Raw genomic sequence first — 18,327 nt, 5'->3', positions numbered from 1 at the left:
GTCTCACTACCTGCAATACTGCTACCTTTCCCTTCCTCTCCCATATCCCTTTCATTAACCCTCCCTATCTCTCTCCCTCAGCGGTCTGTCCCCTAAGTCACTTCTCTCACCCTGTCCATCCGATCATTGCCAGTTACATATTTCATATTATGGATTTCAGTAGATGGCCTCACTGGCACAGCAGGGACAGCCACTGCACATCCCACAAGCACCAACGATTCACAGATGCTCCCAGCCCAAGAGCATCACAAGGAAACAACTGCATTAAGAGCAAAGCACACACAAGGGAACCCACAAGAACGAGACCACCGCCCCTGCAATAGTTACCTCGAAAGCACCCGCTCTCGCCCCGCCACTGAGCGTAACATCCGACAGGGAAATGAAAAGAGCAACAACAAAAAACTGAAGTCATGAGTTGCTGAGAATATTACTGCATCTTTGTGTACCATTAATGCAGAGTATAGGATAAAGTCCCTACACCGCATTCCACCAGTACACATCTCCTGTAGCAGAGGATACCACAAATACACACACACCAAGGCACATCTCCTGTAACAGAGGATACCACAAATGCACATGCCAAGACACACCTCCTGTAGCAGGGGATACCACCAAAACTCACACGAAGATACAGCTCCTGTAGCAAAGGATACCACCAGCACGCCAAGACACATGTCCTGTAAAAGAGTATACCACCAATGCACATGCCAAGACACTACCACCAATATACACGCCAAGACACATCTCCTGCAGCAGATGATACCACCAATGCACATGCCAAGACAAATCTCCTGTAGCAGGATCTCCTGTAGCAGGGGATACGACCAAAAGACATGCCAAGACACATCTCCTATAGCAGAGGATTCCACCAATGCACAGGCCAAGACAGGTCACCACCAATGCACACACCAAGACACATCTCCGGTAGCAGAGGATACCACTAACACACTCATGAAGACCCATCTCTGTAGTAGAGGATACCACAAATGCGCACGCACGCCAAGACACATATCCTGTAGGAGAGGATATCACCAATACACATGCCAAGACACATTTTCTGTAGCAGAGGACACCACCAATACACACACCAAGGCACACCTCCTGTAACAGAGGATACCACCAATGCACACAAGACACGTCTCCTGTAGCAGAGGATACCACCAATGCACACGCCAAGATACATCTCCTGGAGGAGATGATACGACCAATGCACAAGCCAAGACACATATCCTGCAGCAGGAGATACCACCAATACACACGCCAAGACACATCTTCTGTAGCAGAGGATACCACCAATGCACAGGCCAAGACAGGATACCACCAATACACACACCAAGACACATCTCCTGTAGCAGAGGATGCCACCAACACACTCATGAAGACCCATGTTCTGTAGTAGAGGATACCGCGAATGCGCATGCCAAGACACATATTCTGTATCAGAGGATATCACCACTACACATGCCAAGACACATCTCCTGTAGCAGAAGACACCACCAATATACACATGAAGGCACACCTCCTCTAACAGAGGATACCACCAATGCACACAACAAGACACATCTCCTGTAGCAGGGGTAACCACCAATACACATGCCAAGACAGACATTCTGTAGCAGAAGATACCACCAATGCACACACCAAGATACATTTCATGTAGCCGATGATACCAAGAATGCACACACCAAGACACATATCCAGTAGCAGGAGATACCACCAATACACACACCAAGACACATCTCCTGTAGCAGAGGATACTACTAGCACACACCAAAACATCTCTAGTAGCAGAAGATACCACCAGTCCACACACACCGAGAAACATCTCCTGTAACAGAGTATAGCAATAGCAGACACCAAGACATCTCTCGTAGCAGAGGATACAACTAATACACACGCCAGCATCTACCCCCTGTAGCAGAAGACACCACCAATCTATATAGCAAGACACACCTCATGTTGCAGAGGACACCACCACATACACTCGTCAAGACGTATCTCCTGTAGCAGAGGATACCACAAATATGCACGCCAAGTCACACATCATGTAGTAGAGGATATCCCCAATACACACACCAAGGCACACCTCCTGTAACAGAGGATACCACCAATACACATACCAAGGCACACCTCCTGTAACAGAGGATACCACCAATACACACACCAGGGCACACCTCCTGTAACAGAGGATAACACCAATGCACACAACAAAACACATCTCCTGTAGCAGGGGTAACCACCAATAGACACACCGAGATACAAGTTCTGTAGCAGAGGATACCACCAATGCACATGCCAAGATACACCTCATGTAGCATATGATACCACCAATTCACACACCAAGACACATATCCTGTAGCAGAGGATACCACCAAATCACACGCCAAGACACATATCCTGTAGCAGAGGATACCACCAATGCACACGCCAAGACACTATACTACCAATAAACACATGAAGACACATCTACTGTAGCAGAGGATACCACCAACACACACATGAAAAACCATCTCCTGTAGCAAAGGATACCACAAACGTGCACGCCAAGACACATATCCTGTAGCAGAGGATACTACAAGCACACACCAAAACATCTCCAGTAACAGAAGATACCACCAGTACACACACCAAGAAACATCTCCTGTAACAGAAAATAGCAATAGCAGACCACAAGACATCTCTCATAGCAGAGGATACAACCAATACACACGCCAGCACCTAGCCTCTTTAGCAGAGGACACCACCAATCCAAATGGCAAGAGACATCTCATTGTGCAGAGGACACCACCAAATACACACAGCAAGACCCATCTCCTGTAGCAGAGGTTACCACCAATATACATACTAAAACAGATCTCCAATAGCCAAAAATACCACCAATACAAACACATTAAGAAACATCTCCTGTAGCATAGCATACCACCATACACAAGCCAAGATATACCCCCCCGTAGCAGAGGATACCACCAATCCACACGCCTATACCCATCTCCTGCTGCAGAGGTTACGTTTAATACACACGCCAAGACAGATATCCAGTAGCCAAAGATACCACCAATACACAGGGGGTATCCCTGTAGCAGAGGACACCACCAATCCACACACCAAGACCCATCCCCTGTAGCAGACGTTACCACCAATACACATGCCAAGAGAGATCTCCAGTAGCAGAAGAAACCGAAACCACAAGGACACACATCAAGAAACATCTGCTGTAGAAGAGGATACCACCAATACACACACCAGGACACACCTCTTGTAGCAGGGCATACCACCAATGGACACGCCAAGACAAATATTCAATAGCAGAGGATACCACCAATACACATGCCAAGACATATCTCCTGCAGCAGAGGATACCACCAATCCACACGTCAAGATACATCTCCTGGAGCAGAGCATACCACTAATGCGCATGCCAAGATACATCTCCTGTAGCAGAGGATACTATTAAAACATACAAAAACATCTCCAGTAGCAGAAATACCACCAGTACACACACCAAGAAACATCAACTGTAACAGAGGATAGCAATAGCAGTCCCCAAGACATAGCTCGTAGCAGAGGATACAACCAATACCCACGATAACACCTAGCCCCTGTAGCAGAGGACACCACCAATCCACATGGGAAGAGACATCTCATGGAGCAGAGGCCACCACCAAATACACACAGCAAGACCCATCTCCTGTAGCAGAGGTTACCACCAATGTATATACCAAGACAGATCTCCAGTAGCCAAAAATACCACTAATACACACACACCAAGAAACATCTCCTGTAGCAGAGCATACCACCATACACAAGCCAAGATGGACACCACAAATCCACACGCCAAGACCCATCTCCTGCAGCAGAGGTTACGGCCAATACACACACCAAGACAGATCTCCAGGAGCAGAAGATACCACAAGTACACACACCAGGAAACATCTCCTGTAGAAGAGGATACCACCAATACACAAGCCAAGACATACCCCCTGTAGCAGAGGACACCACCAATCCACACTCCAAGACCCATCCCCTATAGCAGATGTTACCACCAATACACAATCCAAGAGAGATCTCCAGGAGCAGAAGTTACCACAAGTACACACACCAGGAAACATCTCCTGTAGAAGAGGATACCACCAATACACACACCAGGACACACCTCCTGTAACAGTGGATACCACCAATGCACACACCAAGACACATATCCTATAGCAGAGGATACCACCGATATACATACCAAGACAAATCTCCTGTAGCAGAGGATACCACCAATCCACATGTCAAGACACATCTCCTGGAGCAGAGGATACCACCAATCTGCATGCCAAGATACATCTCCTGTAGCAGATGATATCACCAATGCACAGGCCAAGACACATATCCTGTAGCAGAGGATACTAGTAGCACATACCAAAACATCTCCAGTAACAGAAGATACCACCAGTACACACGCCAAGATACATCTCCTGTAGCAGATGATATCACCAATGCACACACCAAGACACATATCCTGTAGCAGATGATATCACCAATGCACACACCAAGACACATATCCTGTAGCAGAGGATACTACTAGCACATACCAAAACATCTCCAGTAACAGAAGATACCACCAGTACACACACCAAGAAACATCCCCTGTAATAGAGGATAGCAATAGCAGACCCCACAACATCTCTCGTAGCAGAGGACACAACCAATACCCACATCAACACCTACCCCCTGTACCAGAGGACACCACCAATCCACAAGGCAAGACACATCTTATGGTGCAGAGGACACAACAAATATACGCGCCAAGACAGATCTCCAGTAGTCGACAATACCACCAATACACACCAAGAAACATCTCCTGTAGCAGAGCATACCAACGATGCACAAGCCAAGACATAACCCCTGCAGCAAAGGACACCACCAATCCACATGCCAAGACCCACCTCCTGCAGCAGATGTTACCACCAATACACACACCAACACAGATCTCCAGTAGCCGAAGATACCACCAATACACATGCCAAGAAGCATCTCCTGTAGAAGAGCATACCACCAACACGCAGCCCAAGGCATACCCCCTGTAGCAGAGGACACCACCAATCCACACACCAAGACCCATCTCCTTTAGCAGGTATTACCACCAATACACATGCCAAGAGAGATCTCCAGTAGCAGAAGATACCACATGTACACACACCAAGAAACATCTCCTCTAGACAAGGAAACCACAAATACACACACCAAGACACATCTCCTGTAACGGGGGATACCAACAATGCACACGCCAAGACACATATCCTATAGCAGAGGATACCACCAATACACATGCCAAGACCCATCTCCTGTAGCAGAGGTTACCACCAATACACACGCCAAGACAGATCTCCAGTAGCCGAAGATACCACCAATACACATGCCAAGAAACAACTTCTGGAGAAGAGGATACCACTAATACACACACCAGGACACACCTCCTTTAACAGAGGATACCACCAATGCACACGCCAAGACACATATCCTATAGCAGAGGATACCACCAATACACATGCCAAGACCCATCTCCTGTAGCAGAGGTTACCACCAATACACACACGCCAAAACAGATCTCCAGTAGCCGAAGATACCACCAATACACATGCCAAGAAACAACTTCTGGAGAAGAGGATACCACTAATACACACACCAGGACACACCTCCTTTAACAGAGGATACCACCAATGCACACGCCAAGACACATATCCTATAGAAGAGGATAGCACCAATATACATGTCAACACACATCTCCTGTAGCAAAGGATACCACCAATGCGCACGCCAAGATACATCTCCTGTAGCAGGGGATACCACCAATACACATGCCAAGACACATCTCCTGTAGCCGGGAATCCTACTAATACGCACACCAACACATACCCCCTGTGACAGAGGACACCACCAATCCACATGGCAAGACACATCTCATGGTGCAGAGTACACCACCAATACACATGCCAAGACATACCTCGTATGTCTTGGCCTGAACCGTTGCAGGGATCACCCTTAGTGCCATGGTCACACGGCAAGACACCAGGTGCTGGGGGCTCCTGGACTAGCAGCTGTGCGGTGGGAACACAGTGGGACAGTGGCCTGTGGGCTCCCAGGTTACACATGCTGATCTGGGCACCCAGATTATCAGGGCAGCACGGCCATGATAACAGGGGTAGACTTGCAGGCCCAACTAAATGAGACACAGTGCCACGAGTCTGCCCCCGTTCTCCCGCACGCGCTTGCAGAGGTTCCTTTTATTTACAGTCCGCCATGACATCGTCATGACACACGCTTAAAGCGGCAACACCACACGCAGGGGTCACTGGAAACTTCAGGTAGCCCATATTTTGGGCATAGTGCCCTTTTAGTCATGCATTGCACCAGCGGTCTTCACACAGGCCAGAGTACCAGCTAGAAATAGTGCTATATGAAAATATGCAGATAACAGGCAGCCGTCCCCTCACCAGCTTGCTGTGCAAGGATTCAATATGGCTCCCGCCAGACCCCGCGCACACCGGAAGGAGTGGGATTTATGTAGACGGGCGGGCGGGAGTGATCATCACGGCGATGTGCCAGATTGATGTTAAAGCGGCCATTTATCAGAGTTACAGCGCTTGTGTCGCACGCCGCAGTGACACACTGACAGATCACTCCCCACGCCCTGCATCTTGCCACTTGGGGCTTTTTTCTGAATATTCATTACTCGGTGAGTTTTTAATCAGAATTGCTGATGTGCGTCATGAATAATGGAACGCACTGCGCCCCGGGCGCTGCTATGGTGCGAGCAGCACAAAACGCCACGACAGGATGGGCCAGTTTTTGGCATTTCAGATGGCCACATTTCACATGTTTGGGGAGGGTCATTAAAAGAAAGCAAGGGGTCGGAGGCTCGAGGGAGCAGTCTGGCACTGGCAGTAGGACAAGCAGGTGTTTCATGCATGACTGTAGATGCACCTGCCTCACCCCAGATGCGTGGGAGTCTCTGTGTCTCAGGCTATATGAGCACGGGTGTCCTTCGCTGACATTGTATTCGAATAAAAGAGTGAAAAGCACAAAAAATGTAAGCATGATCAACTCTCTCTGATTCGACCAAGGAACACCGGGAAGGAAGGGGGTTTCTGTTAAGTCTGATAAAGCATCATAAGCGCCAGAGCCTTTTTGCAGCTTGTCAGCACAGCCTGGTGATGGAGAGCCACTCTAGCCAACTAAACCCATCGCTAGAGCCATATACAGTGCCTGCACACCTCTGTGATAGCGAGCCACTCTAGCAAACTAAACCCATCACTAGAGCCATATACAGTGCCTGCACACCTCGGTGATAGCGAGCCACTCTAGCAAACTAAACCCATCACTAAATACTAATACAGTGCATGCACACCTCAGTGATAGCAAGCCACTCCAGCAAACTAAACCCATCACTAGATCCTAATACCGTGCCTGCACACCTCGGTGATAGCGAGCCACTCTAGCAAACTAAACCCATCACTAGAGCCATATACGGTGCCTGCACACCTCTGTGATAGCGAACCACTCTAGCAAACTAAACCTATCACTAGATCCTAATACAGTGCCTGCACACCTCAGTGATAGCAAGCCACTCTAGCAAACTAAACCCATCACTAGAGCCTAATACAATGCCTGCGCACCTCAGTGATAGCGAGCCACTCCAGCAAATGGAACCAACTTTTAAACATTGTTTTAATTGTGATTCGGTCTTAAAGAAACCTTACACACAAAAGAATAAAATAGTACAGAAAAAAATACAAGAATTCAGTGTACAAATTGTATCTCATAAAAACAAATATCTATACACTCAATTCTCAAATAATTCACACAATATACCAATAGTATCCATAAAGAGAATATAAACTATTAATATGTAGTTAATTCACACAATATATCAACAGTCGAAATGATCCAGAACATCAAATAAAAATGGACATAATGAGATATCTAGAGCCTGCACACCTAAGTAACAGGGAGCCACTCTAGCAAACTAAACCCAGCATAGAGCCTAATACAGTGCCTGTACCCCTCAGTAATAGGGAGCCACTCTAGCAAACGAAATGCAAACTGCGTTGCCTGAACACCTCAGTGATGGAAAGCCACTCTAGCAAATTAAACCCAGCACCAGAGTCGAATGCAGTGTCTGCATACCTCAGTGATTGGGGGCTACTCTGGCAAACTAAACCTAGCATCAGAGCCTAATCCAGTGCTTGTACTGTGCTTAGCCGGTCAAGTGGCACAGTGAGTAGAGCGCTCGCTTTGACATCCGTGCAGAGCCTGCGACCGTGGGTAATAATAAGCAGCACTCAGATACCTGAGGGTTCGTAGCGCTATATAAATGCCAAATTATTATTATTATTTATTATTATTACACCCCACGACATGGAGCAACTGTAGCAAACTAAAACAAGCACCAAAGCCTAATGCAATGCCTGCATACCTCAGTGATGGAGAGCCACTCTAGCAAACTAAACCCAGCACCAGAGCTTAATGTAGTGCCTGCACACCCCAGTGACAGGGAACCAGTCCAATAAACTAAACTCAGCATCAGAGCCTAATACAGTGCCTGCAGACCTCAGTGATAGGGAGCCACTCTACCAAACAAAATGCCAAATGTGTCGCCTGCACACCTCAGTGATGGAGAGCCACTCTAGCAAACCAAACCCAGCACCAGCGTCTAATGCAGTGTCTGCATACCTCGGTGACAGGGAGCCACTCTAGCAAACTAAACCTAGCACCAGATCATAATCCAATGCATGTAGACCTCAGCAACAGGGAGCAACTGTAGCAAACTAAACCAAGCACCAGAGCAGAATCCAATGCCTGCACACCTCAGTACCAGGGAGCAACTCTAGCAAACTAAACCAAGCACCAGAGCCTAATGCAATGTTTGCACACCTCAGTAACAGGGAGCAACTCTAGCAAACTAAACCCAGCACCAGAGCTTAATGTAGACAATGACAGGGAGCCAGTCTAATAAACTAAACCCAGCATCAGAGCCCAATGCAGGGCGTGCACACATCAGTGACAGGGAGCCACTCTAGCAAACTAAACCCAGCCTAGAGCCTAATACAGTGCCTGCACACCTCAGCGATAGAGAGCCACTCTAGGAAACGAAATGCCAAATGCATTGCATGCACACCTAAGTGATGGAGAGCCACTCTAGCAAACTAAACCCAGCACCAGAGTCTAATGCAGGATCTGCATACCTCAGTGATAGGGAGCCACTCTAGCAAACTAAACCCAGCACCAGAGCTTAATGTAGTGCCTGCACACCCCAGTGACAGGGAACCAGTCCAATAAACTAAACTCGGCATCAGAGCCTAATACAGTGCTTGCACACCTCAGTGATAGGGAGCCACTCTACCAAACAAAATGCCAAATGTGTCGCCTGCACACCTCAGTGATGGAGAGCTACTTTAGCAAACCAAACCCAGCACCAGCGTCTAATGCAGTGTCTGCATACCTCGGTGACAGGGAGCCACTCTAGCAAACTAAACCTAGCACCAGATCATAATCCAATGCATGTACACCTCTGCAACAGGGAGCAACTGTAGCAAACTAAACCAAGCACCAGAGTCGAATCCAATGCCTGCACACCTCAGTACCAGGGAGCAACTCTAGCAAACTAAACCAAGCACCAGAGCCTAATGCAATGCCTGCACACCTCAGTAACAGGGAGCAACTTTAGCAAACTAAACCCAGCACCAGAGCTTAATGTAGTGCCTGCACACCACAATGACAGGGAGCCAGTCTAATAAACTAAACCCAGCATCAGAGCCCAATGCAGGGCGTGCACACATCAGTGACAGGGAGCCACTCTAGCAAACTAAACCCAGCATAGAGCCTAATACAGTGCCTGTACCCCTCAGTAATAGGGAGCCACTTTAGCAAACGAAATGCAAAATGCGTTGCCTGAACACCTCAGTGATGGAGAGCCACTCTAGCAAATTAAACCCAGCACCAGAGTCGAATGCAGTGTCTGCATACCTCAGTGATTGGGGGCTACTCTGGTAAACTAAACCTAGCACCAGAGCCTAATCCAGTGCTTGTACAGTGCTTAGCCGGTCAAGTGGCACAGCGAGTAGAGCGCTCGCTTTGACATCCGTGCAGAGCCTGTGACCGTGGGTAATAATAAGCAGCGCTCAGATACCTGAGGGTTCGTAGCGCTATATAAATGCCAAATTATTATTATTATTTATTATTATTACACCCCAGGACAGGGAGCAACTGTAGCAAACTAAAACAAGCACCAAAGCCTAATGCAATGCCTGCATACCTCAGTGATGGAGAGCCACTCTAGCAAACTAAACCCAGCACCAGAGCTTAATGTAGTGCCTGCACACCCCAGTGACAGGGAACCAGTCCAATAAACTAAACTCAGCATCAGAGCCTAATACAGTGCCTGCAGACCTCAGTGATAGGGAGCCACTCTACCAAACAAAACCCAGCACCAGCGTCTAATGCAGTGTCTGCATACCTCGGTGACAGGGAGCCACTCTAGCAAACTAAACCTAGCACCAGATCATAATCCAATGCATGTACACCTCAGCAACAGGGAGCAACTGTAGCAAACTAAACCAAGCACCAGAGCCGAATCCAATGCCTGCACACCTCAGTACCAGGGAGCAACTCTAGCAAAGTAAACCAAGCACCAGAGCCTAATGCAATGTCTGCACACCTAAGTAACAGGGAGCAACTCTAGCAAACTAAACCCAGCACCAGAACTTAATGTAGTGCCTGCACACCACAATGACAGGGAGCCAGTCTAATAAACTAAACCCAGCATCAGAGCCCAATGCAGGGCGTGCACACATCAGTGACAGGGAGCCACTCTAGCAAACTAAACCCAGCCTAGAGCCTAATACAGTGCCTGCACACCTCAGCGATAGAGAGCCACTCTAGGAAACGAAATGCCAAATGCATCGCATGCACACCTAAGTGATGGAGAGCCACTCTAGCAAACTAAACCCAGCACCAGAGTCTAATGCAGGATCTGCATACCTCAGTGATAGGGAGCCACTCTAGCAAACTAAACCCAGCACCAGAGCTTGATGTAGTGCCTGCACACCCCAGTGACAGGGAACCAGTCCAATAAACTAAACTCAGCATCAGAGCCTAATACAGTGCCTGCACACCTCAGTGATAGGGAGCCACTCTACCAAACAAAATGCCAAATGTGTCGCCTGCACACCTCAGTGATGGAGAGCCACTCTAGCAAACCAAACCCAGCACCAGCGTCTAATGCAGTGTCTGCATACCTCGGTGACAGGGAGCCACTCTAGCAAACTAAACCTAGCACCAGATCATAATCCAATGCATGTACACCTCAGCAACAGGGAGCAACTGTAGCAAACTAAACCAAGCACCAGAGCCGAATCCAATGCCTGCACACCTCAGTACCAGGGAGCAACTCTAGCAAACTAAACCAAGCACCAGAGCCTAATGCAATGCCTGCACACCTCAGTAACAGGGAGCAACTCTAGCAAAATAAACCCAGCACCAGAGCTTAATGTAGTGCCTGCACACCACAATGACAGGGAGCCAGTCTAATAAACTAAACCCAGCATCAGAGCCCAATGCAGGGCGTGCACACATCAGTGACAGGGAGCCACTCTAGCAAACTAAACCCAGCCTAGAGCCTAATACAGTGCCTGCACACCTCAGCGATAGAGAGCCACTCTAGGAAACGAAATGCCAAATGCATCGCATGCACACCTAAGTGATGGAGAGCCACTCTAGCAAACTAGACCCAGCACCAGAGTCTAATGCAGGATCTGCATACCTCAGTGATAGGGAGCCACTCTTGCAAACTAAACCTAATACAATGCCTGCACACGTCAGAAACCGGAAGCAACTCTAGCAAACTAAACATAGCATCAGAACCCAATGCAGTGCCTGCACATCTCAGTTATAGGGAGACACATTAGCAAAGTAACCCCAGTACTAGAGCCTAATCCATTGCCTGCACACAACTGTAACAGGGAGTCACTCTAGAAAACTAAATCCAGCACCAAATCGAAATGCAGTGTCTGCAAACATCGGTAACAGGAAGCCACTCTAGCAAAATAAACCCACCACCAGAGCCCAATGCAGTGAATCGAGCAAACCTCAGTGTGAGGGAGCCACTCTAGCAAACTAAACCCAGCACCAGAAGCTAATGCAGTGCCTGCACACCTCAAAGATAGGATGCCACTCTAGCAAACCAAACCAGCACCAGCGTCTAATGCAGTGTCTGTATACCTCGGTGACAGGGAGCCACTCTAGCAAACTAAACCTAGCACCAGATCATAATCCAATGCATGTACACATCAGCAACAGGGAGCAACTGTAACAAACTAAACCAAGCACCAGAGTCGAATCCAATGACTGCACACCTCAGTAACAGGGAGCAACTCTAGCAAACTAAACCAAACACCAGAGCCTAATGCAATGCCTGCACACCTCAGTAACAAGGAGTCACTCTAGAAAACTAAATCCAGCACCAAATCGTAATGCAGTGCCTGCAAACCTCGGTAACAGGTAGCCACTCTAGCAAATTAAACCCAGCACCAGACCCAAATGCAGTGATTCGAGCACACCTCAGTGAGAGGGAGCCACTCTAGCAAACTAAACCCAGCACCAGACCCAAATGCAGTGATTCGAGCACACCTCAGTGAGAGGGAGCCACTCTAGCAAACTAAACCCAGCACCAGAAGCTAATGCAGTGCCTGCACACCTCAGAGGTAGGATGCCACTCTAGTAAACTAGACCTAGCACTAGAGCTAAATTCAGTCCCTGCACACCCCAGTAACATGGAGCCTTTGTAACGAACTAAACCCAACACCAGAGCCTAATGCAGAGCCTGGACACCTCTGTAACATGGAGCCATTCTAACAAACTAAGCCCAACACTAGGGCCAAACTAAACCCAGCACTAGTGCTGAATACAGTGTCTGGACACCTAAGTAACAGGGAACGACTCTAGCATACCAACCCCAGTAATACACCCCAGTGATAGGGGGGCACTCTAGCAAACAACACCCAGTACTTTAACATGATCCAGTGCCTGTGCACCACAATAAGAGGCAGTCAATCTAGCAAACTAAACCCAGCACCAAATCTTAATGCAGTGCCTGCACACCTCGGTGACAGATAGCCACTGTAGCAAAACAAGCCCACCACCAGAGCCCAATGCCGCGATTCGAGCACACCTTCATGAAAGCGAGCCACTCTAGCAAACTAAACCCAGCACTAGAGTTAAATGCAATGCCTGGACACCTCCGTAACATGGAGCCATTCTAGTAAACTAAGCCCAACACTAGAGCCAAATGCAGCTTCTGCACACCTATGTGACAAGGGAGCCAATCTAGCAAATTACACCCAGCACTGGAGCATAATGCACACCTCACTGACAGGGAGCCAATGTAGCAAACTAAACCCAGCATTAGAGCTGAATATGGTACCTGCACACCTAAGTAACAGGGAACATCTCTAGCATACCAACCCCAGTTGTACACCTCACTGATAGGGAGCCCCTCTAGCAAACAAACCCAATACTTGAGCCCAATGCAATGCTTGCACACCTCAATTATCGAGAGCCACTCTAGCAAACTAAAGCCAGCACCACAGCCTAATGCGGTACCTGCACATCTCAGTGACAGGGAGCCACTGTAGCAAACTAAACCCAGCACTAGAACCGAATGCAGTGACTGCATGCCTAATGCAGGGCCTTCACCTCTCTGTGAGAGGGAGCAACTCTAGCAAACCAAGCCTAGCACCAGAGCCTAATGCAGTGACTGCATACCTCGGTGACTGGGAGCATCTCTAGCAAACCACACCTGTCACCAAAGCCTACTGCAGTGCCTTTACAGCCGCGTGACTGGGATCCTCTCTAGCAAACTATGCCCACCACCAGAGCCTAATGCAGTGCCTACACACCTCACTGGCAAGGCGACTTTCTAGTAAACCTCACCCAGCACCAAATCATAATACAGTACTGCACACCTCAGTGAGAGGTAGCCACCGTATCACCCCCTTCTCCACCTATATGCCCCCCCCCCCGACACCCAGAGCCTAAGGCAGTGCCTGCTCACCTGCCTGGCTGGGAGCCTCTCTAGCAAACTACACCCACCACTAGTGCTGAATTCAGTGCCTGGAAACCTCAATGACGGGGAGCTACTCTTGCAAACTCAATCCAATACCAGAGCCTAACGCAGCGCCTGCATATCTCAGTCACAGGAAGACACTCTACGAAACTAAACACAGAACTAGACCACAATGCAGTGCCTGACCACCTCAGTGAGAGGGAGCCACTCTAGCAAGCTAAACCGAACACTTCAGCCAAATGTCCAGCCTGCTCACCTTAGTAAGATGGATCCCCTCTGGCAACCCAAACCCAACACGCACTGCCTGCACACCCAAGTGACCTTTCTTGCAAACTATGCCCACCACCTGAGCCCAATGCAGTGTCTAAACACCTCAGCGACAGAGCCACCATTACCTTGCCGTGTTGAGCACCACAGCACAGTGCAGTGTATCTGCACTCCCCAAAGGCAGTCAGTCCCTCTAACCACCTACACCCCGCACTAGAGCCTAACCTAGATTCAGTGGTGTCCTGCACACAGCACTGGGGCCTACGTCAGATGCAGTGTCCCCCCCCTCCGCAGGCAGCACCAGAGTCTAACTCAGATGCAGTGTGTGCCCCCCGCATCCCCCCCCCGCCGCAGCCAACCACGGGGTCTAATGCAGTGCGTCTATACTCACCAGTGACAGGAGCCTCGGACAAATCCCACTCCAGCACCATCGCCTGATTCAGTGTCTTTTACACACACCTCTCCATGGTGGTATCAAGATTCCTTTCCTAAACACCCTTTCCCACCAGCAGAACCTTTCCAGTGTGAAACTCCCCCACAGCAGCGCCTTGCGAAACGTGACTTAGGAGTGCAGGGCTGCCCTTCTCGGTGGAAGGGACAGTCTTCAGTGTTTTGGCGAGTTCCGAAGTGATGGGAAAGAAATCCCCTGTGGTGTGCACTTGAAGGCAGGCATTTCACCCACTCCTGTACTCAACCTACACATTCAATGCAACATTTTGAGGGTGGCTTCCACATGAGAATATGGGGAAAATGGACATGTGTGCAGAGGATCACACAGGGGCTCGGCTCACGCAGAAGCTAAGAATAATTCCTCAATCGAAAGGCAGCGCCACTTTACACTAAACTTTCTTATAGGGCGACGAGGCCAGATTATAGGGTGCAATGTTTACACACACCACTTGGGTACACTAACAATAATGCACGCTTGGAGCAATAGTGGGCCATTGAGTGAACACACATTTCTTTTCACTTCTCTGCCTTTCTTTCCTTTGCACCAATCCTTTCTTTTATACTCCTTCTATTGCCTGCTCACTTCACTAAACAGCCCCCTCTGTTTCACCCCGTCACTTCCCCACACTCTCCTATGCATGCCTATCTCTTTCTTTTATACACCTTGTGATCTTCTGATGGCAAGAAGTTATGCCTGTTTCCCACTGTCTCCATCAATGCTGCTTTGTCTAGCTTCCTGGGATTGAGCACTCGAAGGGCATGGGGGGTGGGGGTAGGTCCCTCCTAATGAGGACCACCTAGCTTCCGACGGGCCCCTTTCCCACTGGTGTTACCAAACTTGCATTGTAGTTCTTCACTGGTGTGACAACTCCACTTCCGGGGCACCAGTGCTCCAGGGGTGAATATCGCTTTGTAAACCATCGATCAGCCCCACAACAGAAGGGATCAGAAACAGATTGGAATAACAAGCGCATTCTAAGCCTCCTTGTCCACTTTTGGTAACGTGGACAGAACGACAGGCTTATCTCTGAAAGGTTGTGGATCTTTGGTTAGTTGCAACACAGCGAATATACAATTATTACCGAATGATAAAAGGGACTGCCCAGTCAAGATTGTATCAAAAATATCTACTTTATTTATATCACAACAGACAGTTCTAGCACCATTACAAAATACAGCCCACCCTATAAAAGAATGCAGAGGACCGACCGTTTCAAAGAAGAAAAATGGATGCCCAATAGATACTGACAGGAGGGTAGTCGGTTTGGTTAATAACCACAAAAGTTTAAGGGTTCTTAGCTTCAGCACAAAGGGAGCAATGAGTCTTAATATGTCTCCAGGGGACTTCTGGGAAGGACCAAGGATACGTGACAGAACCACAATATACATTATGCTGTAAGTGTTCTTGGTACTCAACAGGATCGAGTCGGCTTCAGGGCGCTTTGCAGGCTTCAGTGACAGAGTTCAAGACGGGAGTCAGCTGCGGGTATCAGGTGGCAAGACGGTTCGGCGAGCAACGCTGGACCAACAGCTGCAGACTGGCCTACACGGCGGCTGGTGGTCAGGAATAATTGTTGCCTCAGTGCCCTTTGGCAGTTCTGAAGCACTGGTTGAAACATCTTGGATGTCATTAAGCGGCTGCAGCATCACAGCGGTTGGCATTGCAGTCGGTTGCAGCTCGACAAACTCGACTGGCTTGAAAATATCCTTTAAGGCGGAGGTCGGTAGATGCTCGTCAAAGCACTTCTCCCAGCTTCTTCAATGGGTTTGTGTCATCCTTTATGGTGGACGGCCCACAACTGTGGAGTGTATTTCAGGCAGCTGTGAAGACTGAGGTCCAAGTGTGGCCCTTGTGACCCCCCACTCGACTCGCAGCCCGAAGGAAGAGAAATGACAGATGTACATCACTTCCAGGCCCTTCATCACCATTGTCGATGTATCGCAGATGTGAGAAATGTTACTCACTCAGACAACCCTTCAAACCATACCCAATGGCCAATATGGAGGAGATAGAGTTGTGTTCGACCAAACAAGTTGACTGATGTTAACCTACAAAAACTGATGATGTCATCACTGACATCACAACGTAGGTGCACGTAGACATGAAGCATATAGACATCCACGCACAAAGCTACACAAACACTCATTAGTTCATTACTGCTAGACAGGAAACAGATGTTTATGACTCACAGAGATAGAGGACTGACACACACACACATATCCTTTGCTAAGCAGAAACAGCAAGATGCCAAGAATACATATAGCCAGCTTGCACATGCTTAACCGTGACTAACACGGAAAGCCATAAGAACAAAGATGGGGGATATAGGTGCACTAAAGTGAATGGGGAAGGTAAAACAGACTTTGAATACATGGAAAGGCTACCAGCCGGATTTAGCATATAGTTTAACATCCTCATAATTGCAAGCAGGAGAACTCCATTTCGTGGTCCCTACACACGTGACCTGGAAGAACAAGGCAATGCCTATTCACTTGAGGTAGATGGAGTAAAAGCTGTTGCCATCGAACTAGAGGTGGAAAGATGCAATTACTACACATGTTCAAAACTGGATGTGCTCTCTCAGGGTTTAGGTGATCAGAGATGGCAACATGATTGGAACATACAGTAACTGCGAACTCGTTGCCAAAGGTTAACGCAGCCTGGCAGCTTTGCAAGGTCCCAAAGCTGGGAAGACACGTTCTGTCCAATCCTTAGCTATCTTTCATGTTAAGGCACATTATGTTGCAGGGGCCAATAGGTTCCCTACTAACCTGCTACTTTGTATTTGTTACCGTTAGAGGTGGCCCTAGGAGGAGCCACCAGATATGGCAGCCCAATAACCAAATTAACCCCCATGATTACATATGTAGTTTTCCTAAACTGACCAATCCCCTTACCTGATAGGTTTTGGGCGATGCAACTTGCTCTTGTGATGTCATGTATGGTTAAAGAGTTGTGGCATATATCTGGAGGACGAGAGGAAGTTACATGCTGTTCTAGTGTAATCCCTGTCATTCTGTTTGATAACAAAGACAGTAAACTTTGCCTTATGGTTGAGTCTTCCGTTCTTGTGGCAGAGATTTTGTTGGTAATCGGGGTAGCTGCTAAAAGTGCCTCTGCTGCTCCTTTACAAGTGGCCGCAGAGGATGGTTGCTAAGACCTTTCGGCATTAAACCTGCCTCATCCCGCTGCATGCCCGAAGGGCTGCGCAGTGACTCGCGAAGGATCGGACCCCAATACCACACGTGGGAATAAGTGAAGAGGTCGTCAGGAGCCGCCTAGGAGGAATTCCTGCACGCTACCCGTGGGAGACCATGAAGACTGGGCGGCAGAGTGGCAGATTGTGGGACAGTCGGTGTCTGAGGGGCATCAGTGGATCATGGAGTTTAAGTAAAGACTCAACTGTATGGCAAATATAGGGGAAGGGAAAGTTCCACTTAGTGTTGTGATTCTGTGCTTTTGTGTTTCTGTGTAAAGGTTACCCGTTCATTAAGTGGTCAAG

This window comes from Ambystoma mexicanum, chromosome 11 (genome assembly GCF_040938575.1).
Source record: "Ambystoma mexicanum isolate Mex_15411 chromosome 11, UKY_AmexF1_1, whole genome shotgun sequence".
NCBI classification, from domain to species: domain Eukaryota; kingdom Metazoa; phylum Chordata; class Amphibia; order Caudata; family Ambystomatidae; genus Ambystoma; species Ambystoma mexicanum.
This window is presented reverse-complemented; position numbering follows the sequence as displayed.